Source organism: Chaetura pelagica, unplaced genomic scaffold (genome assembly GCF_000747805.2).
Source record: "Chaetura pelagica isolate M959 unplaced genomic scaffold, ChaPel_1.0 scaffold101, whole genome shotgun sequence".
Lineage (NCBI taxonomy): Eukaryota > Metazoa > Chordata > Aves > Apodiformes > Apodidae > Chaetura > Chaetura pelagica.
The window spans coordinates 7,333,222-7,340,171 of NW_009952564.1; positions in this window are offsets into that span (position 1 = coordinate 7,333,222).

Consider the following 6,950-nt stretch of genomic DNA (forward strand, 5'->3'; position numbering starts at 1 on the left):
AGAAGGTACCTCTAGAGATTATTAGTTCCAAGCCCCCTGCTCAAAGTAAGTTAGAGCAGGCTGCTTGGGGCCATGTCCAGCTAGCTGAGTTTTGATTATCTCCAAGGATGAAGACTCCACAACTCTCTGGGCAACCTGTTCCAGTGTTCAGTCACCTTCACATTAAAACATGTTCTCAAGTTTAAAGGGAATTCCCTGTATTTCAGTTTGTGCCCATTGCTTCTTGTTATTTCAGCAGATACCACTGAGAAGAATCTGGCTCCATCTTCTTTGCCTCCTCCCGCTAGGTATTTACATACTTTACTCCGAGCCTTCTCTTCCTGAGGCCATGTAATCCCAACTTTCTCAGCCTCTTCTCATATGAAAGATGCCCCAAGCCCTTAATGGTCTTCTGACCCTTTCCTGGACCCACCCCATTAAGCGCATATCTTCCTTCTACTGGTGAACCCAGAACAACGCAGAGCTCTCCAGATGTGGTTTCCCTAGAGCTTGAGGGGAAAAACCACCTTCCTGAACCTGCTGGCAGCATTCTTCCCAGTGCAGCCCAGGACAGTGCTGGTCTCCTTTGCCAACAAGGTGACACTGCTGGCTCATGTTCAACTTGGTGTCCACCAAGACCTCGAGTCCTTTTCTGCAAAACCACTTTACAGCCAGCCAGTCCCCAGTGTATAGCAGAGCATTCTTCCCCAGGTGCAAAACTCCACACTTCCCTTTGTTGTTTTCCATGAGATTCCTGTCAACCAATTTTTCCAGTTTGTGGAGGTCCCTCCAAATGGGAGCATAGCTCTTTACTATGTCAGACACCTTCCAACTTTCTATTATCTGCACTCTAAGGAAACCATGCAGGAGTCACCACCTGTGCTCAACACAATGATCTGGCTTAGCCTTCTCTTCACACAGACATCAAGAAGCTAACTGTATCAACCTCCTTGCCATAAGCCTAGGGTTACAAGTATCATTGTTTCTTTAAATTCAACAATAAAGACATTTTCCCATTTAATTATTTATACAATTTCAGTTGCCACAGGGCTTTCTAAGGGCACCTCTGCTCTCAATAGGTCAGGAATCTAAGTGATGCCAAGCTACATACTATGGATCCATCTGCAATCATAAAAGATAATTAATCTGTCATACAACTTGTTCTTCAGTGCTACAAATCCCCTTCCTCTCACACAAACCTTGCTCCTCAGCACACATACAGGTGCCAGCACAGCATGCTCATCTTGAAGTGTGATGCCTTCAGGAATAACAGTGGCTACAAGGGAGACTGCAACAGGATAAATCATTAAGTCCATAAGAAGCTCCTACTGCCTTCTTCCTTAAAGCAGATAGGAACTTACGCATGGGTATGCCAATACAAGCAAGCTTGATACTTCAAGCAGTATCATGCTTTGCACACAAGCTAAATATACATAAGAAGTATTTATATTTAATACATACATACAGCATACACCCCTACCATAGAGATGAGGTGTCAAGTCTGTCCAACAAGCACCACCAACACCAACTGTTATTCAAGGACCAAAGCATTTATTCAGAAACTTGGGAGATTCCTTCAGTTAGCCCAGAACAGGACTAGAAAAAAGCTCTGTTTGAACATGACTGAGAAGTTAGCAGCAGGGATAAAACTAGATTAAAAGACCTGCAAGGCATTCACTACATAACTGTTTTGACCCACAAAAGATTTGATCAGCTCAGTTTGTAACTAGCCTTCCAATTTCAAACACAGCTGTCAAGCTATATTTAGAATCGATAAAGATCCTACTTATATAAATTAAAATACTCTTGTTACTAGAGAAAACCACATTGTTCACATGAAAAAAAATCTTTATCAGCTGACTGGTTATATGTTACAGAATTTTTTCATAATAGGGTCTACACTAATTCTTCCCCTCTCAGCCCAGAAGACTTCTCCAGAGAAGCTCTAGTGGTGAAAATGGATGAACCTCCCTTTTTTTCTTGATTCACTGCAAGAAATTTGACATTCCTTTCAGCCTGCTACATGTCCTGCCTCTGCTTTGGCTTAATAGACTTTCACACAAAAGAAAGATCTAATACAATTGAGATCAAAGCCATAACACAGAATACTAATACAATATTCATTTCTGTGTCCCACAGTGGTATTCTTTTCTTACTCTGATCCTGTCATCTAGCTGCTAGGGCTGAAAAGTTCTGCAGCCGCCTGCTTAGTGCAATGCTCAGTCATCTCCCCTGGACAAACAACATTTTCATTAATCTCATTACCATTACAGAAGAGCTAAAATCCACTCTTGCTTTTATTAAATTGAAGTCATTGTACTTTTAGGTGTGTTTGGCATTGAAATATTTCTTGTTGCTTTAACCTTTAAGATGGCAAACATTAAAACAAGATTAACGCAGCAGCAAACTTCACTATTGATCAGTAGAGTCACTTCTGAACCATGGGAGATTCTTAGTTTTAAGGGTCAAAACATGTGCCATCTCATGAAATAACTATTTCTAGATTTGTCAGTCAGGCTCAGTTCTACATGGAGAAACATATTAGATATTTGGGCTCATTAAAAAACACCTGCTCCTCTATGAGTCTCACCTCTACCTAACCTCTTGTCCCTAAATGAAATAGCTAAAAGAGTGAGTGCAAGTTTGGAATAAGCATTTCATCATTACACTTAATGTTAAGCAGTCTTTAGAGTAGAGATATTATGGAATCTTCAGTTTACTATTTGAGGTATTTGATGGCTGGTTTGAAGACCATGTTTGCATTAATGTCTTTAAGAAAGAGCTAATAACCCTAGCAGATAGAAGTATTCTTATACAGCACTTGGGTATAATGAAACACCTGGTTGGAATCACAACACACGCACGGCATTGGATTCCAGTAAAAGTAAATTAAGTTGAGGTCAACTCTTTCTGTAATGGAAACCATCTTTACGTTTTAAAGCAAATTAAGCTACATTTTGAGATTTTATGTTCAATTACTCACATGTCTACAACTTATTTAAAATAGCTAGAGCCCCTCCTACACACTAAATTGTTTAAACTACATACTGTGGTGGTTGTCTAAATATCTGCAAGGTGATACAAACCTATCTCCCAAGAACAAAACCCTCCAGATTTCAAGGATCTAGAGGAAAGTCACATAATATAATTGTCTTTTTAGAAGTCCTTACCAATATAATCTGCATTTAGCCAGAAATACTAGGTTTTCTTCTGAAGTGCTGCTTTTCAAAGTATTACTTTCCTAGTGAGAAACAAAATAATGATACAGTGTAATAAGGAGAATAACCAAATGTTTGTACCACTGACTGAACTACTTACAAGACGCAGTTTCTTTGCTAGATTAAAATATTTCAAAATAGGCAAGTAATTCTTCAGGTCATTAAAGGAAACCTGCATACTTGAAAGCTTTTCTCCAGCTATGATAAGCTACTTAACAAAGGCACAGTTTTCTCTCTGTAAAGATATTCCTTTTCCTCTCCATAACCCTTCTATCCCCCATCATACCCAACCATCCTAACTAAAACAATACAGTTCTTCATGCTTAGGGCACAGAATGCATACCCTCCAGGAACACCACTGTCTCTTAAAAGTTTTCATCTGCAGTGGGTCTGTTTTTGTCAGTTTTAGTTTATTTAACAGTTTAGCTGGACAAGTCTCGGCTCACTTGGGATAGCAATGGTCTTCAAAGTAATTCTTCTCAGGATTGTCCTGGACAATCACTGCAGAGCTGTGCAAGCTCTCCCAAGGCAGGAGTCCCACAAGCAATGAGGAAATTAGGAACATGGCATAAGAACTCTACTTCATATAGTTAAGTTCATGGTTGGCAGATTTAGGTTATGGTTGGACTTGATCTTAAAGGTCTTCTCCAACCAGAATGATTCTGTGATTAAATCGATGTCAGACTGCTCTCGCAGAGAGCCATAAAAAAAGTGGCCAGGATGGCTGTTTCTCATACTAGTTGTAGTACTTCCTGATCACTTCTGATTTGGACATTTTAAGACACCCACAATGGACTTTTCAAAATGCTCCAAGTATGACAAAATTAAAGAAGTGTCAACAGCCACCATGTATCATGTCACTGTCAGACAAATTATTTCTGAAGAGAGTGAGAAGTGACATTGAAATTTACTGTTACACAAACTCAGAGACGTATTCAAGCTTACGAACACAGAAAATAAACTCAGTAACTAAAACTGATCTTCATCTGCCATTTGGCTAAGTGATAGCAACAAAGTCTGTTAAGACTTTGACTTTCAGGATTTATCCATACACATCTTACACAGGTTTTCAGAGTCAGCACATCATTTCGGTAAAGACAGAAGTTTTAAGGCAAAACTTGTTATAGCAGCCATATAATATATGGAAGTCGAAAAAGCTAACAGCAAATGCTCCATCTTTCTAAGCAGTGGGGGTGTTTGGCTTTGGGAGAATTTGACAAACACAGGAGAAATAAAAGCACAGATGAAATAGGACAACCAAACTGCCAATACTTTTGAGATTATAGAACTTGCTGCCATGAGATGTGACCAAACACAAGAACTCAGCAGAATCTTAACTGTCCACTTTCAAAGGGATGGAAGGAGCGAATGCAACAAAATTAACAGAAAAACCTGTACATAACATAAAAGGAGGTACAACAATGACAACCAGAATATCCAGTTTAAGCCAGTTTTGCATGTTGGACCTTTAGGTGATCATTGCTGGAACAGATCCCCATTTCTCTGTGTCCAGCTGGAAGGCTAAAGAAGTCACATGCTTTAAGACAAGTGACTAAGAGTAAATGAGCATGATATTCCAGTTGACTAGATCATCTGTTTTCCTTGGTATAGTTCCATTTTTAAAAAATCATGTGGATACAATTGTTCAACAGTAACTCAATATTTCCAAATATAAAATTCCCTACTTTTCTTTGTAACCAATAATACAAAAGTGGAGGAAAGAAAATCTATTTCATATAAAAGCAATCTAGTTTTTTTTAAAAAATAAAGAAAAAGAGTGTCTATCGCTTGGTGAGCAATAGCACACCACATTTATTGATCAAGGCCAGAGTAAATCAACTAGGCTTATCCTGCAATTCTTTTACTCTTTTTAAAAGGTCTGTTAAGTCCAATTAGGAACTCAGCTTTAGTTCACAAACAATTTAAAAGCAGGAGGGAAAAACGTTGGTAGGAATTTTCAGGGCTCAACAACTCAAAGAAACAGTATTACAGTCTCAAAACACAAGAGGTGAAGCATGGTGCCTCTATATGTATCTCCAGAGGAACCATCTGGTAATCTGCTGGTCTGTAGCAGTTTTGGATGACAATGAGTAATACCAGTACCCATGAGTGGCTGAAAGATAAACATACAAAGCCATACTGGGGGAAAACATTCAGACAACAGAAGCACACTAAAGCCTGCAGACTCTGTAAGTCAGGATTAATGAGATATACAACAGTTGATATATATTTAGATCGAGATAGAAGCTAAATTTGAGCTAAGATTGTATAGAAATTAAGTAATATTGATGGCTGGACTTTAATATTAGCACCATCTGTAGAAAATAGTTCTTAATTTGGAAAATGGAAAGGCTGCATTTACAGGAAATTGAGATCTGGTGTTACTGTTGCAACACTAGACTTCAGCCCCCATTTGAATAGTCAGCTGATGCCAACAGTCATTTTCCAATGCTGTCTTTAATTTCCCCTTCCCTGTCCTCTCAAGTTAATGTCCATGGTGGTTTATAGGTTTTGAATGCCACGCTTTGTTTCCTGATTATAGAATTAATTCTATGTTTTTTCCCATACAAGAGAGTAAAACTGTTTTCAAAAAGACTTGACCTACTAAAGTGAGAAGCACAGCAAAGATAATCTGAATATTTTTGGTAATTCAGAGCTGTAGACACTCACCTCGCTCCACATATTCTGAAGTAGAAAATAAAATATAAATATTATTAAATATTTTTGCTTGCTACTCATTGAAAAGGTCTTTAAAAAGTGCTGTACAGAGAAGCCAAACATTTAGCTGCTGCAGGCCTGCAGAGTGCTACAGTCAGCAACTTGCTGAGGATCTGCCTCAGTTATTCAAATCCCACTTGCAAACACCAACCTACACTTGGCACGTTCTCCCTGAAGTGCTACAAATGGGTGGGCTAATAAACCACCTTAAATACACTGTCAGCAGGTTTTCCTCCTTTTCCATCCCCTTTTCACTTCACCAAGCAGTATTACCATTCAAAGTACCACGCTAGGTCAAATAACCAGTGTACTTTGTTGAAACATTCCACTACAAGGAATAAAACTATCAACAAATTGCTGTTATTCCCAGGTGGAGTGCAAATTCTGACAGAAGATAGGGACATCTTGGGAAGAAGTCACACTGGGCAACAGCAGTGAATTACGAGGTCTTGATACACACGTGTCATACACCCTTGAAGTCACAGCTACCTGCAACATACACAGTATTACTGAGCACTCTGTCATGTAACATTTCTCTCTTGCTTGTGCGTGTATTTTAAGTGTGGTGTGTGGAACACTTCATCCAAATCAGGGTTCTGTCACTGCCTACGGGAATAGGAAACACGTTGCATTTGCCATCGCTATTTTAACGGCAACACCACAGGCGGGCCCTTTTCCTCGGGAAGAGCTACGGTCAGAAACCAGTAGCTGGGTCCCTGCCGGATCCCCTGCTGCCCTCGCGCTGCCGGGCTGCAACCAAGGCAAGACTGGGTTCCACCCGCCCAAGATGGTGGGGTGACCCGGCACAGAAACCCCGGCCACTCTCACCACTTCTGCTTGGAGCGGGTTCTGACGCTTCCCTGGGATACACGCTCGGGCCTTTCCCAGAGCGCCCAGCAGACGACTTGGCGGGGGAAACGCTACCCAGGGAGCTGCTTTGCTTCCCAGGTGAGGGTCAGCGGCCCGGGAGGCACCGGCCGGGCCGGGCCGGGCCGGGCCAAAGGCGGGTCCCGCCGCCCTCCTCACCCACCCACC